Source organism: Antechinus flavipes, chromosome 2, assembly GCF_016432865.1.
Source record: "Antechinus flavipes isolate AdamAnt ecotype Samford, QLD, Australia chromosome 2, AdamAnt_v2, whole genome shotgun sequence".
NCBI classification, from domain to species: Eukaryota; Metazoa; Chordata; class Mammalia; order Dasyuromorphia; family Dasyuridae; genus Antechinus; species Antechinus flavipes.
In genome coordinates this window covers 252,941,320-252,966,062 of record NC_067399.1, presented here as the reverse complement: position 1 = coordinate 252,966,062, position 24,743 = coordinate 252,941,320, and the positions used below count along the sequence as shown (strand labels likewise).

The window sequence follows — 24,743 nt, the reverse complement described above, 5'->3', positions numbered from 1 at the left end:
ACTTTTCTGGACTAGATGGCAATGTAAGATACAGGTGGCTATGATTGGGTGTAATTGAAATTGGTTGAATGGCCAGACCCAAATAGTAGACATCCAGTGGTTTGATGATCATTTAGAATGAGATCTACAGTACAGAGCTCAAAGATTTGTGCCTGATCTCGGACCAGCCAACATTTTATCTTTTCCATGGATAGACACATAAGTGACATCCTTACCAAATTTTCAGAAGATATGACCTAAAAGAAATAATTAGGATGCTAGATGACCAATAACAGAGTCAGTATTCAAAATAATCTGAGATGCTAGAACAATTAGAATGAATCTAATAAAATTCGATTTAGTTGAAATAAATATAAAATTTTAGATTTGGGCTCAAAAAAAATCAACTTCTCAAATACAAGATAACAATAACAATATTTACATGATACTTTCAAGTTTAACAGAGCAATTTGCAAATATTATCTTCATAACTACCCTGGGAAAGGTTGTGGTGGGTGCTATTATTATCATCTCTATTTTATAACGGTGGAAACTAAACTGGCAAAGTGACTTGCTCTTAATCAGCTAATACATGTCCAAAGCAGGATTTACACTCTTCTTCTTGACCTCCCCCCAAGTCCATTCTATCCACAGATTAGAGTAGGGGAGGGCAATGCTAGACAGCAGTTTGTGTGAAAAAGATCCAAGGATTTTAGTGGACCTCAAACTCAATATGAATTCACAGTGTGATAGTCAGCCAAAGAAGTTAAAATAATATCAGACAGCATTCACAGAGCCGTAATATCCCAGTCTAGAGAGAAGTCCCACTGCATTCTGTCCTGGTAAGATCATATTAAGTCTTATTCTCAGTTGTAGGAATCACATTTCAGGGAAGATTTACAGGGGGCAATGCCCAAGATGGCACCAAAGGGAGAGCCTGTCATATAAAGACTGGCTGCAGAAAACAGGGTTAATTGCTGGAGAAGAGATTTTTTGGGGGGAGAGCAGCCAGGTGGTACAGTGGATACAGCCCTGGACCTAGCATCAGAAAGCCTCAAGTTTAAGTTCAGTCTCAAACATTTACTAGCTGCATGGCCTTAGCAAATCATTTAACTTCTCTCTACCTCAGTTACCTCAACTTTAAAACAGAGTTAATTTTAGCACCAATCTCTCTGGATTATTGTGAGGATTAAATGAAAATATACAACATTTATTATAGTATCTGGCACATAGCAGGTGGTATAATGTCCAGGTTTCACAGACATGCAACAATGAGGTATAACAGCTCTGTACATCTTCAGTTCAGTAGTTAAATATTTTTCCTCTCCCACATTTTCCTTCAGAGCTTCCCAAACACTGAGCTAGCTCTGTCAATCTCATTATCAGTGTGGACATCCCTGGAAAGCATCCTGCCGAGGTAAGAGAACTTACTCACCGCCTTCAAAACTTCACCATGTGCTGTAACTGATGGTTCCACATGGGGACGGTGTGGGCTGGCTGATGGAAGATCCGTGTTTTCTTAGCAAGATTCTGAAGATCACCTGGCAGGGTAAGATACCAGACACTGAGGTCCTTTCTCAAACTAAATTGCTAAATATTCCAACTCTACTGCAGGGAGCAAACTCTCTTGGGCTGCCATAATTCAAATAATTTTGCCAAAAGAAAAATTATCTTATGGAGAACTCATAAAGGGCAAGTGCTCTCAAGGCAGTCAGAAAAATCAATACAAGGAGACTCTCAAGGTATCCCTTAAGAACTTTAGAATCGATTGTATGATATGGGAGACATGGCATAGGACCACTTAGCATGATGTGCCCTCATCAGAGAAGGTGCTGTGCTCTATGAGCAAAGTAGAATTGAATTAGCTCAAGGAAATACAAAATGTACAAAATTAGGGAATCCACCCCAAATGTTCATAGGACTGTTTGTGTCCAACCTGTGGCAGAGCCTTCCAAGCTTGTACTAGTCTGATCAGCCACAGTCAGACATGCCATAATTCCATTCTAACATAATGATGTCATTTTGATCCTCTTCGAAAGAGAAGGACATATTTAGGTACTATATAAATGTTAGCTATTATTATTATTAACAAGATAGCTGAGTTCATATATTTGAAGGACTGGCAGGTAGAATAGGAATTGAGACAAAGAGAGACAGAAAACTAATGCCTAAGGGTGAAAATTGCATAGAGGGAAAATTCCTAACAATGAGATTTACTTGGAAGTGAATGGATAGACCTTAGAAGATAGTGGGTTCTCCTTCAGTAGAGAGATTTTTTTTGTTTTGTTTTGTTTTTAATTTTTTTTGGGGGGGTTGCAAGGCAATTGTGGGGTTAAGTGAGTTGCCTAGTATCATACAGCTAGTATTAGGTGTCTGAGGCTGGATTTGAACTTTTGACTCCAAGGCCAGTGCTCTATATACTGCCCCATCCAAGTCCCTCTTCACTAGAGGTTTTGAAGGAAAATCTGTGACCTTCAGAGACAGCCAGGTGGCACAGTAGATAGAATTCCAGATCTGACCTGAGTTCAAATCCACCCTAAGACACTATTCTCTGCATCACCTTGGGTAATCCACTCTGCCTCAGTTTCCCCATCTTTAAAATGCAGATCAAAATAGTACTTAAGTCCCAAGGTTATTATGAGGAGAAATGAAATAAGATTTGTGAAGTTCTTTCCAAACCTTAAGGCTTAAGATAAATGATATTTATTATTGTTCATCCTTCATTTTCAAAGGGGACCAATGATGTTGCGGGGTGATGTCTTGTCTCAAGCATGAAGTGGATTTAAGTGAGGCAAAATTGCACAAAGTCATCTCGTTCTCTCTTCCAGAGTCATCAAAGCCCAGTGATGAGACAACAGTCAAGTTGACTGGCTATAGCCCAGGATGCATTGGATAACTCTGCTGTCTTCTATGTCTGACCGTGTCTGTGGAAACAGTTTATGGGACAAGGCAAATGTGCAAGCTACTTCTCAGTCACAAGGGAGATAATTTACACTGTAAAGGGAATCTAAATTAAACTAGATAGGCTTTGAAATTCTTTCTAGTCTTGAGTCTTTGAGACATTAAATGACATATGATAAATTTAAGAATCCCCCAAAACTCAAAAGCCAATCCCAGTAAGAATGAGAAGGGTGAAATTTTGTTATAATATTTTATTATCCAGTAACTAGGAGGGGAAAGATTTTTGAACAGGTTACATGGAATATAATCCATTATCATAGAATCATAACATCTCAGCTTCAGAAAGGCTCATGGAGGTCATCTAGTCCTAGTTCATATGTGCACAGAAACCCCTCTACAAAATCCCAACAAATGGTCATCCAACCTGCCCTTGATCATTTTTTGAGAGAGGGAGCACAAGTTTGGACATTCCACTTTGGATCTGGTTTAATGACTAGGAACGCTTTGCTTTTTTAAAATTTTGATCAATGGCCTCAGAGATATAGATACTCTCTCCAATAGTGCAAATGGTAAATCATCAACATTTGGGGCATTAACTGAACAGAGCAACAGCTATCCAAGCCCAGCTACTGGTATTCTCAACAGACAACTTTTCTTGGGAAACCTCAGTGTGCCTTTGTGTTATTTATAAAAGCAAAGACATCAATTGAAAGATTAACTTTGAAAATCCAATTTATTCCACTAAGAAAACTCTGGACTCTTGCACAGTGGGGGTTTTGGGAGGGGACATGGAGGGGAAAGAAGTTATATTTTTTTATAATACCAGGAGGAAGAAATAGTTTCCAAGCAGTCCATGTCCAAGAAAGCATTTTAAGAAAGCCCTAATCCCTGCCCCTTCTTCATAATAGTTCTGGAATCTTGATGGCTACATTTCTTAGACTAGCTGAGAAGATGAAGTTCTGTAACTACTATTATTAGATAGTTATAAAACAGCAAAAGGTTTAAGTAATTTCATCCATCCAGATATCTCCATACAGGCATTTTTTATCCTCTCTAATAAAAGAAGAGAACTCTGATCATTTTTTAAAATAGCCATCTTTCCAAACTGGACTAAGATCAAAAGGGTTTAGTTATCTGCAGTTTAATCTGTTGCAAAAGGTCTTTTTATGTTTCCTGCCTGACTTGCAAGGACAGCAGATCATTTTCTTTTTGGAAAAGGGATTTCCCTTTCCCATACCACCCAGTAACTGTGAAGAGTTCTCAGACAACTTCATCAAATGGGTGTTAATAAGCAAAGGTGACATTCCATCTCTGTGGGGTGTCCCACTGCTTAATTGGATATTGTTCAGCCCACGTGCCACTAGTTTTTATAAGAGAATATAAAATTAACTCTAGATGATACATATCACCCAGATACAATTAGAATTTAAAACCCTTAATTACTAAAAGACACACAGGTTGACAGTTTATGATCATATCCTAACACCATCAGCTTTGTAGTTGTTGAAACAGCATATATTTCATTCATAAATCTAAATAGCAAAGCTGACATTGCTTGGGAGAGTTAATCAAAAAGTATAAACCATATTACAGTGGAGAGAACTGGGTCAGATTGTCAAAGCCTCCAACCTTTAATAAAGTATTTAAAAGAGAATTGGGAAAGGTTCAGAAGGTAAATCCATCTATTGCTCATCTTATGACATAGTGTCATTAGCACTTAAATGTCTCCTACCATTACTAAGACCTCAAGTAGCTTATTAACATAACAGTAGTGAACACTCACACAAGACACTCAGAAAAGCAACTCAGTTAATCACCCCATTCTTTAAGGCCAAAATGCTTTTTTTTTTTTTTTTTTTGGTATTTTTTCCTTTCCAAACATTTTTTCCTTTCTCTGCAGCCTTAAGTTGAGAGAGAAGCTAGGGTCTTTTTTTAACCTAACAGACAGTAGCTTTTGTCCTTCTACTTCTCTATATTGTGTGCCCCACTCCCCATGATTGTGACCAAATGAAGCCCTCTCTCTCCAACATTCACCAGAATTCAGAGGGCTTAGACAAATAATACTCTATGAGCTACCATTTTTTGGATGGATGTCTCTAGTTACCATGAAATTTGGGGACTCATAATTATCTCATCTATACAGAACCTCAAGAATGGTAAGTTTGGAGGCGGGGGGGGGGGGGAAGCACAGCTCTACCTTCACTCATTTCAATCAGTTTATGTTTTTCACTATGGGATGGCAAAATGGTATGGTGGATGGAGTACTGGACCTGGAGTAATGAAGATTCATCTTTCTGAGTTCAGATCCAATCTCAGACATTTATTAGTTGTGCAAGTCACTTACCCCTATTTGCCTCAGTTTCCCAATCTGTAAAACAAGCTGGAGAACGAAATGACAAACCACTCCAGTGACTCAGCCAAGAAAATCCCAAATGGGATCACAAAGAATCAGACATAACTGGGGAGGAAAAAACCTCACTTCACTGTCCCAATTTCTTCAACTAGTTGACTACTACAGCCACTATCTGAATGCTTCAAACAAAAGCAGGGCTGATGACCTGATTTAACCCAGAGAATTCATTTAAATTATTTGAGTTTACAGTTGTTCCCAAAAGGAGAACTGGGTGCCAAATGCTCACACTCCATATATAAAGAGACTCCTACAAAATCACAGAAACCCATTACAAAGTGAAAATTTTAGTTCAAGTATTGTTTGTCATTGAACAGATTCTGTGATTACAGGTAACATTTATGTAGCTCTTGAAGGTTTGGCAACACACTCTGTGCGATCTCCAAGATCCCTTCCTGTCTCTGTCCCATGATCTCAAAATCCTTCAGTCCTGGTCTGAGTTTTGTCCAAGAGGAAGAGTCTAAGAATCCATTCAATCCCTTATAATCTATCCCATTCTAACCCAATTCTTTGGGTTTGCCACATTAACAAGAAAATACCAAGAGGCATCTGGGATTATTTTTAGCCCTGTTTTGTCCTTCCCCAGAGACAAATGTTCCATTCCTCTAAATCAGGGGTTGGTTATTTATTTACTGTTGAGTTTAAAAAATGTTTTTTTCAAATATGTATACCTCATTGCCCCCCCCATACAAGTTAAAACAATTTTTTAGCATTTGTTTTAAAAAAATTGAACTCTAAAATATATCTCCCTTTCTTCTCTTTTCCCCTTCTCCCTCCCTGAGATGGTAAGCAAACAAATATTGTTAATTATTAATTTCTGGTTTGTGAACTATTTTATTAAAGCTTTTTGTTTTCAAAACATGTGCATAGATAATTTTCAATATTCACCCTTGCAAAACTTTGTATTCCAAATTTTTCCCTCCCTTCTCCCATCCCCTCCCCTAGCCAGTAAGTAATCCAATATATGTTAAACGTGTGTGATTCTTCTATACATATTTCTGCAATTATCATGCTGCACAAGAAAAGTCAAATAAAAAATGAGGAAGAAAACAAAATACAAGCAAACAACAATAAAAAAGTGAAAATACTATGTTGTGATCCACACTCAGCCCCCACATTCCTCTCTCTAGATGCAAATGACTTTCTTCACCACAAGACCATTGGACTGGCCTGAATAATCTCACTATTGAAAAGATCCATGTCCATCAGAATCGGTCATTGTATAATCTTGCTATTGCTGTGTACAATATTCTCCTGGTTCTACTCACTTCACTTAGCATCAGTTCATGTAAGTCTCTCCAGACCTCTCTGATCATTTCTTATAGAACAATAATATTCCTTTATATTCATGTACTCTAACTTATTCAGCCATTCCTCAACTGATGAGCATCCAGTCAGTTTCCGGTTTCTTGCCACTATATAAAGGACTACTACAAACAGTTTTCCACATGTGCCTCCTTTACGATCTCTTTGGGATACAGGCCCAGTAGGGACACTGCTGGATCAAAGGATATTCATAGATTGATAGCCTTTTGGTCATGGTTCCAAAGTAATCTCCAGAATGGTTGGATCAGTTCACAACTCCACCAACAATGTATTAGAACAAAATAGAAAATTTTGATTATATCAAATTGAAAAGTTTTTGTACAAACAAAACTAATGCAGACAAGATTAGAAGGGAAGCATATAAACTGGGAAAACATTTTTGCAGTCAAAGGTTCTGATAAAGGCCTCGTATCCAAAATATATAGAGAATTGACTCTAATTTATAAAAAATCAAGCCATTCTCCAATTGATAAATGATCAAAGGATATGAACAGACAATTCTCAGACAAAGAAATTGAAACTATATCTACCCATATGAAAAGATGCTCCAAGTCGTTATTAATCAGAGAAATTCAAATTAAGACAACTCTGAGATACCACTACACACCTGTCAGACTGGCTAGAATGACAGGGAAAAATAATGCAAAATGTTGGAGGGGATGTGGGAAAACTGAGACACTGATATATTATTGGTGGAATTGTGAATAAATCCAACCATTCTGGGGAGCAATTTGAAACTATCAAACTGTACATACCCTTTGATCCAGCAGTGATCTATATCCCAAAGAGATCTTAAAGAAGGGAAAGGGACCTGTATGTGCATGGATGTTTGTGGCAGCTCTCTTTGTAGTGTCCAGAAACTGGAAATTAAGTGGATGCCCATCAAATGGAGAATGGCTGAATAAATTGTGGTATATGAATATTATGGAATATTATGGTATGGAATAATATGGTAAGAAATCACCAACAGGATGATTTCAGAAAGGCCTGGAGAAATTTACATGAACTGATGCTGAGTGAAATGAGCAGGACCAGGAGATCATTATATACTTCAACAACAATACTATATCATGATCAATTCTGATGGACCTGGCCATCTTCAGCAATAAGATGAACCAAGTCAGTTCTAATGGAGCAGTAATGAACTGAACCAGCTACACCCAGAGAAAGAACTCTGGGAGATGACTAAAAACCAAAACATCAAATTCCCAATCCCTATATTTTTGTCCACCTGCATTATTTATTTCCTTCACAGGCTAACTGTACAATATTTTGGAGTCTGATTCTTTTTGTACAGCAAAATAACGATTTGATCATGTATTTTATATTTAATTTATTTTGTATCTAATTTATACTCTAATATATTTAACATGTATTGGTTATCCTGCCATCCAGGGGAGGGAGTGGGGGGAAGGAGGGGAAAAATTGCTTTGGCAATTGTCAATGCTGTAAAATTACCCATGTATATAATTTATAAATAAAAAGCTATTTTAAAAAAATGTATTAGTAGCCCAGTTTTCCCAAATGACCTCCAGCATTCATCATTATCTTTTCCTGTCATCCTAGCCAATCTGAGAGGTATGTAGTAGTACCTCAGAGTCTTAATTTGTATTTCTCTGATCAATAATGATTTAGAGCATTTTTTCATATGAGCAGAAATGATTTTAATTTCTTCATCTGAAAATTGTCTGTTTATATCCTTTGACCATTTATTAATTGAAGAATGGCTTTAATTCTTACAAATGTAAGTCAATTTTCTATATATTTTAGAAATGAGGCCTTTATCAGAACCCTTAGATATAAAATTATATCCCAGTTTATTGCTTTCCTTCTAATCTTGTCTGTATTGGTTTTGTTTGTACAAAAACTTTTTAACTTAATATAATCAAAATTATCTATTTTGCATTTCATAATATACTCTACGTTTTATTTGGCCACAAATTCCTTCCTTCTTCACAAATATGAGAGGGAGATTGTCCTTTGTTCTTCTAATTTGCTTATAGTATCATTCTTTATATCTAAATCATGATCCCATTTAGATCTGATCTTGGTATAGGGTATTAGGTGTGGATAAATGCCTAGTTTCTGCTATACTAATTCCCAATTTTCCCAGCAATTTTTTGTCAAATAGTGAGTTCTTATCCTAGAAGCTAGGATCTTTGGGTTTATTACATATTATTTTACTATCCTCATTAACTAGTGTATCTTGTGAACCTAACCTATTCCACTGACCAACTATTCTATTTCTTAGCCAGTCCTATAATGTAGTTTTCATAATATAATAATATAATCTGTTATAGCTAAATCACCTTCATTTGTATTTTTATTAATTATCTTGAAATTTTTGATCTTTTGTTCTTCCAGATGAACTTTGTTATTATTTTTTATAGATCTGTAAAATAATTTATTAGGAGTTTGGTATGGCACTGAATAAGTAGATTAATTTAAGCAAAGTTGTTTTTTATTACATTGGTTTGGCCTATTCATGAGCATTTGATTTTCTAATTGATTAGATCTGATGTTATTTGTGTGGAAAGTATTTTGTAATTGTGTTCATATACTTCTTGATCTTGCATTGGCAAGTAGACTCCCAAATATTTTATATTATCAACAGTTATTTTAAATGGAATTTCTATTTGTATCTCTTGCTGCTAGACTTTGTTGGTAACATATAAAAATACTGATGATTTATTTTGTATCCTGCAACTTTGCCAAAGTTGTGAATTATTTCTAGTAGTTTTTTAGTTGATTCTTTAGGAGTCTCTAAATATACCATCAAATCATATGCAAAGAGTGATAATTTGGTTTCCTCATTACCTACTCTAATTCCTTTAATTTCTTTTTCTTCTCTTATTACTAAAGCTACTATTTCTAATACAATATTGAATAGTAATGGTGATAGTGGGCAACCTTGTTTCACTCCTGATTTTATTGGGAATGGTTATAGTTTATCTCCATATATATGATGCTTGCTGATGGTTTTAAATAGATGTTACTGATCATTTTAAGGAAAACTCCATTTATTACTATACTCTCTAGTGTTTTTAATAGGAGTTGATATTGGATTTTGTCAATTTTTTTTTTCTGAATCTATTAAGATGATCATATAATTTTTATTTGTTTATTGATATAGTCAATTATGCTAATGGTTTTCCTAATATTGAACCAGTCCTGCATTCCTAATATAAATCCTACTTGATCATGGTATATTATCTTGGGGATAACTTGTTGTAATTTCTTTGCTAATATTTTATTTAAGATTATTGCATCAGTATTTGTTAGGGAAATTGGTCTACAATTTTCTTTCTCTGTTTTGACCCAATCTGGTTTAGATATCAGCACCATATTTGTGTCACAAAAAGAATTTGGTAGGACTCCTTCTTTCCCTATTTTTTCAAATAATTTGCATAATATTGGAATTGATTGTTGTTTAAATAGTTGGTAAAATTCACATGTAAATCCATCTAGCCTTGGAGATTTTTCTTAGAGAGCTGATTAATAGCTTGTTCAAATTTCTTTTTCTAAAAATATTCTCATTTTACTGTGCTTGGCACACAATAAGCCAATATACTTTACACAATACACAATATACTTTATATATACTCACTGATTTGATTTGAATACGGAAATGAGATTCCAAGAGGAAAATTACTTGACCAGATTGTATTGCTTCTAAGAGGTAGTTAAGACTTGAATTTATATCTTCTTAACTCTCGTCTAGTTCTCTTTGTTAAAAAAAGAGGAGTATTTTTTCTTCATTTTAAACACACATATATAAACACTATGCATATATATATATGTGTGTGTGTGTGTGTGTGTGTGTGTGTGTGTGTGTGGTGTATGAATGTTATGGAATATTATAATTCTGTAAGAAATGGCCAGCAGGATACTCTGCTTTAGATGTGTTTCTTCTAAACAACATTCTATGTAAACATAGAATTCTGGCTTTTAATCCAGTCTGCTATACAATTCCATTTTATGGGAGAATTCATCCTATCACATTCACAGTTAAAATTACTAACTCTGTATTTCTGCCATCTTATTTTCCCAAGCTATAGTTTTCTCTTTCCTTTCCCTTTTTCCCTCCTCCCCAATGTTTTGCTGGCCACCACATCCCTCACAGAGCCTTCTCCTTTCACAGCCTCTCTCCCTTTCTTCTTGCTTTCCCCATCTACTTCTGTTCTCCTTTCTATTAGCCTCCCCTTTTCTTTTCTCCTTTCCCCTTCTACTTCTCTATAGAGTGAAACAAGTTTCTCTGTCAGCTAAAAATGTCTGATATTCTCTCTTTGAGCCAAATTTTATGAGAATAAGATTCACACAATACTCATCCTCCTCCCTTCTTTCCTTCAATTGTAATAGGTCTTTTGTGCTTCTTCATGAGATGTAATTTATCCCATTTTACCTCCCTTTCCAGGTCTTTAGACCCCTTACATTGTTATCTGACCTTCCATTGCTTAGGACCCCTGGGCCTTGCCATCCACTAGACATCTGAATTCTTATGTATGTGCTATCTTCCCCTAAAATCTCCAGTTGTCCTGATCTAGATCTGGCCACTGGACTCAGATGGTTCTGGAGGGCAAAGTAAGACAGGGGACCTTGCCCAGCCTTCCCTCATTTCAAACCAGTTCACTTGCATATCATGGTATCACCTCCCTGATGTCATGGTACTCTTCAAGAACAAAGAACAAACAACTACCTAAGATCAGAGATGGTCTGATTTTTCTGTTTGTATCAGTAATGCTTAGAATCATGCTTGGCTTTAAAAAATAAACTATTGGGTTTTTTCTTTTCTTTATTGTTTATGAGGCAATTGAGGTTAAGTGAACTTGTCAAGGATCACACAGCTAGTGTCTGAGGTCATATTTTTTTTATGTTAAACATGCTAGAAATATATGTTAGATCCAAGATATGAATACATATTTATACAATTATCTTGCTGAACCAAAAAATCAAATCAAACAGGAAAAAAATAAGAAAATAAAATGGAAGCAAACAACAAAAAGAGTGAAAATGCTATGTTGTGAACCATACTCAATTCCCACAGTGCTTTCTCTGGGTAAATATGGCTCTCTTCCTCACAAGATCATTAGAAGTGGTATGAATCATCTCATTGTTGAAAAGAACCATGTCCATAAGAACTGATAATCATATATGAACAATTTTCAGATGAAGAAATTGAAACTATTTCTAGTCATATGAAAAAATGCTCCAAATCACTATTGATCAGAGAAATGCAAATTAAGACAACTCTGAGATACCACTACACACCTTTCAGATTGGCTAAGATGACAGAAAGAGATGACAAATATTGGAAGGGATGTGGGAAAACTGGGACACTGATACATTGTTGGTGGAACTGTGAATGGATCCAACCATTCTGGAAAGCAATCTGGAACTATGCTCAAAAAGTTACCAAACTGTGCATACCCTTTAATCCAGCAGTGTTTCTACTGGGCTTATACCCCAAAGAGATCCTAAAGAAGGGAAAGGGACCCACATGTGCAAAAATGTTTATGGCAGCCCTTTTTGTAGTGGCCAGAAACTGGAAACTGGGTGGATACCCATCCATTGGAGAATGGCTGAATAAACTGTGGTATGTGGATGTTATGGAATATTATTGTTCTGTAAGAAATGACTAGCAGGAAGATTTCAGAAAGGCCTGGAGAGAATTACACGAACTGATGCTGAGTGAAATGAGCAGAACCAGGAGATCATTATACATGGCAACAAGAAGACTATACGATAATCAATTCTGATGGATGTAACTCTCTTCAACGATGAGATAATTCAAACCAGCTCCAATTGCTCAGTGATGAAGAGAACCATCTGAGATGAAGAGAGCATGCTTCATGCTCTCCCCAGAAAGAGGACTGTAGGAACAGAGTGTGAACATAACATAGAATTCTTACTCTCTCTGTTGCTGTTTGCTTGCATTTTATTTTATTTTGCAGTTTTTTTTCTTCCTTTTTGATTTGATTTTTCTTGTGCAGCAAGATAATTGTTTAAATATGTATATATACATTGGAGTTAACATACATTTTAACACATTTAATGTTAAATTAATGTCAATTAATATAATGAATGTCATCTGCCATCTAGGGGAGGGATTAGGGGAAGGAAGGGAAAATTTGTAACAGAAGGTTTTGCAAGAGTCAATGTTGAAAAATTACCCATGCATATGTTTTGTAAATAAAAAGCTTTACTTAACAAAAAAAAAATTGACCCATATTATATAGCTTGTTGTTGCCATGTATAATGATCCCCTGGTTCTGCTCATTTCACTTAGCATCAGTTCCTATAAGTCTCTCCAGGCCTCTCTGAAATCATCCTGCTGATCTTTTCTTCTAGAATATTAATATTCTATAACATTCACATACCATAACTTATTCAGCCATCCCCCAACTGATGGGCATCCATTCAGCTTCCAGTTTCTTACCACTACACAAAGGGCTGCCACAAACATTTCATTTGGGTCCCTTTCCCTCCTCTAAGATCTCTTTGGGATACAGGCCCAATAGAAACACTACTAGATCAAAGGGTATGCACAGTTTGATAACTTTTTGAGCATAGTTCCAAATCGCTCTCCAGAATGGTTGAATCAGCTCACAACTCCACCAACAATGTATCAGTGTCCCAGTTTTCCCACATCCACTCCAACATTCATCATTATCTTTTCCTCTCATATTCTGAGGTCATATGTGAACTCATCTTCCTGAGTACAAGTCCAGTGCTCTATCCAGTGAGACACCTAGATGATCACTTACAATTTTTTCTTTGATTTTGTCTTTTTTTCCTTTCATTCATTGATTCTGAGATCCTTTCCAATTCTGAAAATCTACAAAATGTTGTTTGAATTAGACTCACAAGGAAAGTTTTGAATAGAGATAAATTGAACAGGAATTATATGTATAATATTTTGTGTAATGTCAGGGAGCTAGATGAGAGAATTTTTTGAATTCCCCTCTAGCTCTGTGAGCTATGTTTTAGTTAATTCTATGATTCTGCAGCTTTATCATTTTGCTGCAGCCCCTTTTGTTAGGAAGAATACCATAGATATAGCCCAAAGTGAAGACTACTGAGGAGCTATTTGTATTCAGGTTGTGGCTAGAGGACACTATGACTTTCATGTTTTCAATGGAATCTAGACCAAAGGAAGTGGGCAAAGAAAGAAAAAAATATTCGATTTGCTCCAAGTTCATGTTCCACACTAAGGCTCAAAGCTACTGACATTCAGAATTCAATTAAGAAGTGGTAGCCAGAGAATAAGCTCCCAATTCTCCTTGCCCTCAGTAATCAGACCCTCATCTATGTTTCCCCTCTCCCTGTGCATCCTATCCTGGTGCCTGGATTAATATTTTCTATTCTTAATTTTATATGAAAACAAAATTGACGATTATGTTCAATGATTCTGAATAAATTTAGTTTGGCTTCAAAAAATGAGAATTATCCAGCTAAATTTGTTCTTCCTAAGTGCTTTCTTTTAAAAAAAGAAAGGAAAGGGGCAGCTAGTTTGTATAGTGGATGGAGCACCAGTCCTGAAGTCAGGAGGACCTGAGTTTAAATCTGGCCACTTGACATTTCCTGGTTGTATGACCTTGGATAAGTCACTTAACCCCAATTGTCTCAACAACAACAAGAAAAAAAAAGAAAGGAAAGAAGGAAGAAAAGAGGGAAGAAGGGAAGGAAGAGAGAAAGGAAGAAGGGAGGGAGAAAGGAAAGGAAAAAGTGAGAAAGAAAGAGAAAGGGAGAAATGTAGGAAGGAGGGAGAGAGAGAGAGAGAGAGAGAGAGAGAGAGAGAGAGAGAGAGAGAGAGAGAGAGAGAGAGAGATTCAATATCCTACAGTCCCAGACACAAAAACATTTCTAACCTTCATCTGTATATTCTGGGCTCTTATTACTGAGACTTGAGCAGAAACATCTGTAATGATAATAGTAATAGTATGAACAGTACCTTGCACATAATTACTTAATACATGCTTGTCAAAATTCAATAATACAATATACTATATGATAAATTTTTAAGAGAGGTGCTTCCAAAATATCCTGTAAGGTTGGAAGGGAAGGATCCTTATGAATTTAGAAAATGAGAAAGAGTTCAGGAAGGAAACTACATTTAGTTTAGTTTTAAGTGATGGGAAAGATTTCAACAATCAGAAAATGAGGTAGTAAAGAGTCAGGGAGGGCACCCAGTCATGGCTCCATATCTGGTATAATGGAGGACTCAAAATCTAGGGAGTCAGATGAATTCCTTTAGTAAAAACCTAGGCAGACAAGTCTTGCTGCTGGATTCCTGTGACTGAAAGAGAGTGAGACTGATGAGTTCGCACAGTCCTGCCTCACTTAAATCCAATGCACTTGCAAGTCAAGACGACACCTTCCTGATGTCATTGGTCCATTTTCAGAATGAAAGGCAGACAACAACAGTTAAGGCAGAAAGGCTTAGAGTAAAGAAGATCTGAATTCAAATCCTGCCTTAGACACTTACTAGTTCTATGACACTGGACAAGTTTCTTAAATTCTTTCTTGTCGAAGTTTCCCATCTATAGATATTAGCACAATAATAGCACCAACCTCAGAGGATTATTGTGAGGGTCAAATGAAATAACCCCAGGTAAAGCACTTTGCAAGCCTTGAAGTGTTATTTATACAAATGCTAGCCTTTATTATTATTAAACATAGCCAGTAATCCCCACTATAGAGCAATTTACAACACAGTTTTAAAAAAATAAAAATAAAAAAGCAATCCTGTAAAAGGAGATTCAAAGAATAATCAAGGCAATTAAATAACCCTGGGCAAGAACTTTAATCTATTCCTCAGTTTGCTCAATTGTAAAATGGGGATAATAATAGCACTCACCTCACTGCATTGTTGTAAGGATCAAATGAGATAATACTTATAAAAAATGTAGTGCAGTTCCTGGCACACAGTATTAAAATATAATAGTATTATAAATACACAGTATTTAAATGCAATCCTTGATTATTATTCTGTCCTGGGGTGTTAAGAGCTCAATATTTTAAGATTTTTAACATCTTTCTTTTCCAAAAGATCCATAGTTGAGTCCCAGATCAATTCCCCCAGAAGCAAACTGATCTAGCTCTACCCAGATGCTTTCTAGCTCATAACAGCTCCCAGGTGGAGGTGAAATGTGGCCATTAAGTAAAGCCTCTTTATTCCATTAAGCTCCTAGCCCAAACACAAGGTATTCCAGTCACAGACAACACTGAGCATAGAATCACAGGGGCAGGGCAACAATGTCTTGTCCAATTTGTCTGGACCATAATGTCCAAGGAAAGAAGAGTATAAAGTAAAAATGCTAGACAGCTTGAATGGTCCCAGATTTTAAAGGGCCTCAAATGCCACAGTGAAGAACTTTTTTTTTAAAAAATGCATTATATTGCTGCTGTTCTCTGTATGGGAATTAAATGTATCAGAATCAAAATGAAAATTTTGGGGTTTGGGTTTATTTTTTAAATTTTTTTAAGTTAAATTTATTTTTATCTCTTCCCTAGAAATGGCTCTGGTGGGCAGAATCTGCTGCAGACAAGAAATGAAAGCATATGCCAGGATAAAAAACTGTTGTTAAATCATACAAGCACAAACACACAAAATAACAACACCACCCACCCACCCCATCCCCCCCACAAAAAAACAACTTCAATAGGCAATAGTAAATTGTAAGTCAATACAAATTTATTAAGTGCCTACTATGTTCTAGCCATTGTGCTGAGCTCTGGAAATAGAAAAAGAGGCAAAAGTCCCTGTCCTCAAGGAGCTCACAGTCTAAAGGAGAATACAACAAACAAACAAATATGTACTAATGAGAAATACATAGGATAAATAGAAATACTTAACAGAAAGAAAGCACTAGAATTAAGAGGAGTTGAGAAAGCTCCCTGTAGAAAATGAGATTTTGATTGGTGCTTAAAGGAAGCCAGGAAAGTCAGGAGGCAGAGGTGAGAAAGGAGAGTGTTTCAGACATAACCAGAGAAAATGTCAGGAACCAAAGATGGATTGTCCTGTTTGTGGAACAATCAGAAGGCCAGGTTACTGAATCAGAGAGTACATGATGGGGACTCAGCTGTAAGGAACTTGGCAAGGTAGGAGGGGGCTGGGCTCTGAAGGGATTTGAACCCCACAGAGGATTCTATATCTGATATTGGAGGAGGTATTGGAGAAATTTTGAGCAGAGAAATATTTTTGTCAGATATCTGTAATATTAAATGAACATCATGGTTATAAAACTGTGCATACCCTTTATCCAGCAGTACCACTATTAAGTTTGTATCCCAAAGAGATCTTTAAAAAGGAAGAAGGATCTTTTGCATGAGTAAAAATGTTTGTAGCAGCTCTTTTTGTAGTGGCAAGGAATTGGAAATTGGGTGCATGTCCATTAGTTGGGGAATATCTGAATAAATTATGTTATATAATGGAATATTGTTGTTCTATAAGAAATGATGAGCCGACTGATTTCAGAGAAGTCTGGAAAGACCTACATGGAATGTTACTGAGTGAAGTGAGGAAAAACAGAAGAACAATGCACATAGTAACAGCAAAATTGTGATGTTCAACTAGACTAAGCTCTTCTTAGCAAAACGCTGATCTAAGACAATTCCAATAGACTTGGGATGAAAAATACTGTCTTCATCCTGAAAAAGAACTAAAGGAGTTTGAATGTAAATTGAAGAATACTATTTTCACATTTTTTCTTTCTTGTGGGATTTCCCTCTTATTCTAATTTTTCTTTCACAACAGGACAAATATGGAAATATATTTTCAATGTTTGTACATGTATAACACATGTTGGATTGCTTGCTGTCTTGGGGAGAAGGGAGGTAAAGGAGGGAGGAGAAAAATTTGGAACTCAGAATCTTACAAAAATGAATGTTGGAAACTTTATATGTAATTGGGGGAAAAGTAAAATACTGTTAAGTAAAGAAGAACAAGAACAAGAAGGACAAAGGAGAGGAGGTGAAGGAGGAGGAGGAGAGGGAAGAGGAGAAGGAGAACAAGAAGAAGAATAAAGAGGAGGAAGAGGAGGAGGAGGAGAAAGAGAAGGAGAACAAGAAAAAGGAGGAGGAGGAGGAAAAAGAAGAAGGAGCAGCAGGAGAAGGAGGAGGAAGAAAAAGAAGAGGAAGAGAGAAGGAACAAAGATCCCTAGAAATCTCTCTTCCTTTCACTTTCTCTATCTCTCTTTTCTATCTTCTGAGGCTCATATTCTGATCTCCCATTCCATTCCTCATCTCTTTCCATTGCATTCCTTATAGAAACACAAAGGACCTGCCAGCCATCTAGCTTGGAAACCCAAAGCAGTCCAATTGGTGGTAATTAATAGAAAAGTTGCAATGGATAGATCCAGAAATGCTTAAGGGCAGAAAGTAGAAAAATCAATGCTGGAGAGAATGTTTCCCAGCCTCAAACAAAGGATTAAGATTGTTTTTAGAGGATTTGGAGTTGCCTCAATAGACTGGCTCATTCCTGGCCCAAATATATAAGGTTAAGTAAGGGAAAGGTAGCAAAGGAGAAAGTCAACATGGCTAGCTGTGGCCCCTGCCAAATGTTCAGAGACAATTGCTCTCTTCTGAAGCTTGTGTGTGTGTGTGTGTGTGTGTGTGTGTGTGTGTGTGTCCTTCCTTTTTCCCAGTTGTGCATTTGAAATTCCCTGTTTTAGATTAAAACAAACAAACAAAAAACCTCCATAAGTGTATTTTGGAAAGACAGAGCTGATAGGGGTCTTAGAAATCAGATTATCCAATCCCCTCCGTTTATAGATGAGGAACTATAAGGGTAAATGATTTGCCCATAGTCAGAATAATAAGGAACAGAGCAGCGATTGAATTCCAAGTCTACCTCCAAACCCAATGCTCTTTCCAAAGTTCCAGTGCCTTTGTCTTGAGTTTCCATTGCCAGATACAACCTTCACCATTACATGTGCTTTTCAAACTGTCAATTCTTGAATTCAGAAGCATGTCTTTAAGTGGGATCTTTTATGAACCTCTCTGGTCTTTTTTTTAATCACCCTATCCATCCCCCAATCTGCAGAAATCTGCAGAACATGTGAACCTCACCAATGGGTTTTTGTTCCAGAATTCCCAGATAGTCCAAAGATCTGCCTCTCGTTCTCCATCACCTAAAACTATTTATTGACACTTAAACCCTAAGGAATCAGTCATTTCAGGACTGCTAGTAAAATTGTCCCTATTTAATACCCTTACCCATTAGTGCAGAGATGAACAATGATATGGAGAGGAGCCAGGCCTTATCCTACACCAATAAGGAAATTCACAGGGGACTTCAACTACAGATAAGAACTGGCCTTTCTAGGGGCTCTACTGATGAAACCCTAACAAATGAATGAAGCTATGTAGGGTTCCAAACCAAGTCAAACCACTGGGAGAAGTGTAGTGATTCTTTACCTTCTCCATAAATTGAAGTATTGACTCAAGGTGAAAGAGAAATAGGAAGACAAGAACAGATCCTAAGCTTGTCCCACACAGATTCTCCCAGGTTTTTCTTCTGTCCAAACCTGAAATTTCATTGTGGTGCAGAATTCGTGGAGAAAATTCCTTCCAGTGCATATGGGCAACTGCTTTGAAACTTATGATCTTAAAAACCTAAGAGCTGCCTGGAGCCACTGAGAAGTTAAATGAAAGGGATTGGAGAGGAAATAAATATTTATATAGTGCCTTGTACTTTACAATTATTACTTCTGATCTTCTCAAAAACTCTGGGAAATAGATGCTATTATTATCCCCAGTTTACATATGGGGAAACTGAGGTAGGCAGCAGTTGACTGACTTGCCAATGTTCACACAACTAGTAAGTGTTGGAGGCTGGATTGAATTCAGATTTTCCTGACTCCAGACTCAACATTCTATCCACAGGGTCAGCTTGCTGTCTCAGGTTAAGTGGTTTACCCACTGTCACTTAGACACTCTATGTCAAACACAGATATTGAGTTTAGATTTTCCTGACTCAGAGTGTGGTTTTCTATCCATCATACTATCTTTACCCTATAGAAATAAGTTAAATAATAAATAAATAAGTTAAATAGAAATAAGTTTTGGTTTTTTGTTTTTGTTTCGCTGACTTTCCAGCTTGCCAGACTTTATTTGTTCCCTTGGGAGGTAGTATAATATTTTATACAAAGAGCACTGGACCCTTGCTAGTTGTGTGGCCCAGGACAAAACACTTTTCCTCTACTTGACAGCTTGCCCAACTGTAAAATAAAGGACTTGGATTAGGTGGTCTCTAATGGTTCATTTTAGCATCCTATTAACTCTATTACTCTAAGGTAGAGCCAGGGAAGGAGGTAAACATTCTGATGGGTTTGGAAATCCTGCCTGTGTCACATCTAAATTATTTCATCCACTTCTTCTCTTAGTCTCCAATACCAGAAGAGCTCATGCTCTGAACAAATCCAGTCAGATGGTGAAATAGAAAAGGCTTCTAAAAGAAGTTACTCATTGTCTCCAGCAGTTCTGAGAAAATTAATGTATTTTTAAGTCAGCATTTTTAGATCTGCTCTCTTCCTAGCCCTCTATCGCCAGAAAGAGGATCACATTTAGACAAAGGAACAAAAAGAGAAAATGACAATTGTTGGAAGGATTGTAAGAAAATAGGCATATTAATGCACTCCTAGTACAGCTGTAAATTGTTCCAGTTTTTCTGGAAGGAAATTTAGGACTATGTTCCCAAATTCAATAAACGGTGCATACCTTTTGACTCATCAAAACCATTACTAAGTCATGGACTCAAGATGCAGTATGAGACATGTTTTTGAATATATCCAATGTTTTGCTTCATCATGTGTATATGTTACAAGAGGTTTTTTCCATCTCAATTTGAGTATGGGGGAAAATGGGAATGGAAATGGGGCTAAATAAAGGATCCCCCTCCTAATAAAAAGACAACAGAAAAAAGGGAGGCCAGAAGTAATTACAGACTAAAGCAGGGAATCTTTAAGTTACATGTTGAATTTATTACACTTTAAAAGAATAGCAAGTTCCATATAATGGCAAATCACAGTTTCATGTACAATCCTCTCCTATTATAAAGTGTATAAGGAAAAGTTTGTTTTGTTTAATATTTGTTAAGTTCAGAATAAAAGTGAAATGAACAAGAGAGATGGGGAGGGAGTGATTGGTGGGCAGTTTTCCACAATTGAGACACAATAATAGAATATGAGGAAGATGCTACATTTTAAAGAATGGAAGGATGTCAGTGATGCTGATAATAGGAAATATGGAGGATGGGTAAATTACTACCTTTGACATCAAGACGACATGGGTTCAAGTCCTGCCTTTACTACATTTTATCACTGTTCAATCTTCATCACTTTTCATGACGCCATCTAAGGTTTTCTTGGCAAAGATATTTTAGTGGTTTGCCATTTCCTTCTCCACCTTATTTTACAGATGAGGAACCTGAGGCAAACAGGATTAAGTGACCAGCCCAGGATCTCAGAGCTCACACTCAGGAAGATGAGTGCTTTTGAGTCCAGGCCCAGCCCTCTGTGCATTATGGCACAGTTGCCCCTTTTGACACATACTCTCTGTGTAAACATACCCCAGGAAAACCCTTGTGTTCTTTATCTAGCTAGCTATCATCCATCTGTCTATCCATCCGTCCCTCTATCTATCATCTCTTTATCTATTTTAATCTACTGATTGGTACTGAAAAAACCTGGCCTTGGCGCCCAATGAACGGAAGGGCCTCGGTTGGATGACACTGTCTGGGCTTTCTAGGCCACCAACATGGATAAAGAACAGAATTATGAGGAGATAAGGACCATTTGCCTCGACCCTGAGGGGTATCCGTCACTCCTATAACACTGGGATAGCATCTTATCTGAGCATACCACTTACCTCCCATTAGGGGCCAGAGGAGATAGGTGACTCACTGAAGGTGGAGGAGGATTACAGGACCTCAGCAGAAAGCACTCACACATCATAAACCCAAGCAGCCGTCTCAGGGGCTTCCTGCCGCTGCAGAGAAGGAAAGGTTCCATGATTCAGCCTCTAATAAGCCTGGGACCAATCGCTGGTATGGAGTAAGGAGGATAGAATACTTGGAGAATATTTCATCCACTTGACAAAAATTTGATACCTGAAAAACTAATGCCATGTCATAGGAGGAAAGGACTAGATTTGTAGTCATAGAGCTAGAGTTGAAATCCTGGTTCTACTACCTACTATTTTGTGACATTATACAGGCCTTCCATAACTCCTTCCATCAACTCCCTCCTAGAAAAAAAGGAGAATACTCAAGATCAAGGATTTTCAACTTTTTAAAAAAATTACATGGACCTCTTTTCAGATCACATTTTTAAATGCTTTCTTAAAAGATCAGAGGATTACAAAAGAATCCAATTATATTACAATTATCAACATTTTTTAAAAGTTTATGGATCCCAAATAAAGAAGTCCTTCAGTAGATTATTCCTAAAATTCATTACAATTTGAAATCCCATAATCTCATGATCATAAATGCATTCACTATATGTCATATAACTCTTTACTTTTCATTTTGTATTCCCAACACTACCATGAACTATAACTCTATGATTAGGGGCAAAAGTAGCAGGGTATAGAGAAATAACCCAGGATTAGCAATTAAGAGATCTAATCTTGAGTTCAAATTTTGACATTGGCTGTACCCTCTTAAATGAGTCCCTTTTCTTCTTTATGACTTTTCAACAGAAATTTAGGAATCCCATTCAGGATCCTTCCAATCTGAACATTCCACAAATGTAATTTTCCAAGAGATTCCACTTTCCAGACAAGAACCCAGAGTTAAGAAAGTTAAGAAAGAATCCCCAAAAATATCAGCTCTCAAAATGGAATGTCTACTTCTGCCTACCTCTCCTGAAAAGAGCTAATAGGACAAGGTATCCCCCAATTTAGCCCTAAACAATGTTCAGTTTTTATTCTATCCTCTGCATTATTTTCCTCCCTAGCAACAGGTTCTCCTGTGATCACTATACTTGGTACAAAGCCATGAAATACTTTATGAGCAGAGAGGTTTCAAGAAATACAAAATTAGTCAAATTTAAGTATCCATATATGAAAGATATATTTTGTATATTTACCACTGACAATGCTTAATTCAACAACAAATTCAAACAAAACATTTATTAAGAGCCTACTCTGGGCAGAGTTCTATCATGGAAAATATGAAGTTTAAGTGAGACATAATCCCTGCCATCACAGAACTTACTATCTAATAAAGAATTTCCAAAATCCCTCCTCTCACCATGGAATAATAATAATAATAACAACAATAATAATAATGATAATTTACATAGTTCCTTAAGTTTTACAGAGTGCTTTACATGCATGATGCCATTTAATCCTCAAACCAATACTGTGAGGTAGATGATATTACTAACCTCATTTTACAGGAAGGAGGATATATTAATATTAATATGTTAACCTCCAATCTTGTCCTATTCCAATCTACCTTTATAATCTACCAGACTAATCTTCCTGATATACAAATTGGTCTTTCTTTGTCACATTCCCTCAGTGGCTCCCTACTGTCTACTAAATGAAAGCTTCTTGAATTGCAGGTCATCACCCCAGATGGTTTGTTATAAATTGAATGTGGGGGTCACAAAAAATTTGGCAACAGTAAAGAGTGCCAAATATTCCACCAAGTTTTAGTTCTTTACATAAAAAATTTAAAAAGTATATCAATCTCATTAATGTGCAAATTTGATTTTGTCTTTAATAAATGGTAAAATTATAAATTATATATATGTGTGTATATGTTTTAGCTATGTGTACATATACCAAAGAATTGTTTTAAAATAGATTTCTTTATGATTTTTTATTAGTAAATGTTTATTTGTATACTTTTTATAATACATATATCTGAGTTTGTTTCTCAGGCAAAAAAATACCTGGGTTATCATTGGACCAATAGTTCCTATACTCACCCATATTTTCCCAAATGTCACCCACTTGCCTAATGTAAAGCAAGGTATATGCTATTATTATCCCTTTTATAATATCCCCTCTGAGGTAAACAGGGATTAGATGACTCACCCAAAAATCCCACAGCTAGCAAGGCTGGATTTGAACTCACATCTTCCTTGCTCCAAGTCCAGTGCTGTATCCACTGCACTGCCCATTTCATGAGTTCCCCTGATACACAGCTGCTGTCAACATAGAAGACTGATGGTATGTGTATAAGGTGGTTTATCCAACCCTTCAGTAGTGTTCCCTGTATAGAACAGAGACAGCATTTGTTGGGAGATAGAGCTGCCTTCCAGTGAACTAGGATGTCACTTTTCTCTGTCTCATCCCCCCATTTCCAACACAGCATCATCATGGGAGAAATTCAGTTTTGGCAGCAATCTAAGCAAAATCCCAAACAATCCCTTATAATCAATGTGTGTTAATAATATGAACAAGTATTAGCAAAATTGTTCAAGTAAACTTGTGGAAAGTTCCAAGAAGGCCTGACACAAGACTAAAATAAAGTGGGGACCTCGGCAAATGAGCATTCTTTCTCTGCTATAGAAATCAGACAGTGCTGGACCTGGGCTTCCTTCATCATTCAATAAGTGAACATCAATTAAAGGCATGCTATTTGCTAGCACTGTGCTAGCCACTAAGAATACAAAGACAAAAATAAAACAATTCCTTACTTTAAGGAGTTTACATTATACCCAAGAAAACAGCGTGTGAATATATAAGCATATATACACAAAATCAGTACAAAATCATTTCAGGGTGGAGAGGTCCTAGAAGCTGTGGGGAGCATTTAGAAAGGCTGTGGTGTTTGCTGGCATTTACTGAATTAATGATAATAGTTCATAACAACTGGCATTTATAGAGTACATATAGGATTGCAACATGTTTTACAAATATTATCTCACTTAATCTTCACAACAACCTGGAACATCCATGTTTTCTTTCCTTCCTTGTAAATTGTTTTTGGTTCTCTGCTGTGCACCTTATTTACTGTATTCTTTTTTTTTTCTTTTCATCCTCCCCCATCCCCAAGCAAGCTACAGTTAAAAAATACATTTATATATACATATGTACAAAGATGTGTGCAAACTTACACACACACACGTCTTTCCTACCCCTGCTAATTCTTTGCTCAAATTCTGCTCCA

General features: G+C 36.6%; 1 long non-coding RNA gene across 1 annotated transcript; it reads right to left on the bottom strand.

Moving 5' to 3' along the window:
* Positions 1–1,231: 1,231 nt before the first annotated feature.
* On the bottom strand, positions 1,232–23,831 carry LOC127552469 (uncharacterized). Its single transcript, XR_007951400.1, has 3 exons — positions 23,666–23,831; positions 21,485–21,604; positions 1,232–1,520 (listed from the first exon to the last, which is right to left on the bottom strand). It is a non-coding gene; the product is annotated as an uncharacterized LOC127552469 (long non-coding RNA).
* Between the last annotated feature and the right edge of the window lie 912 nt (positions 23,832–24,743).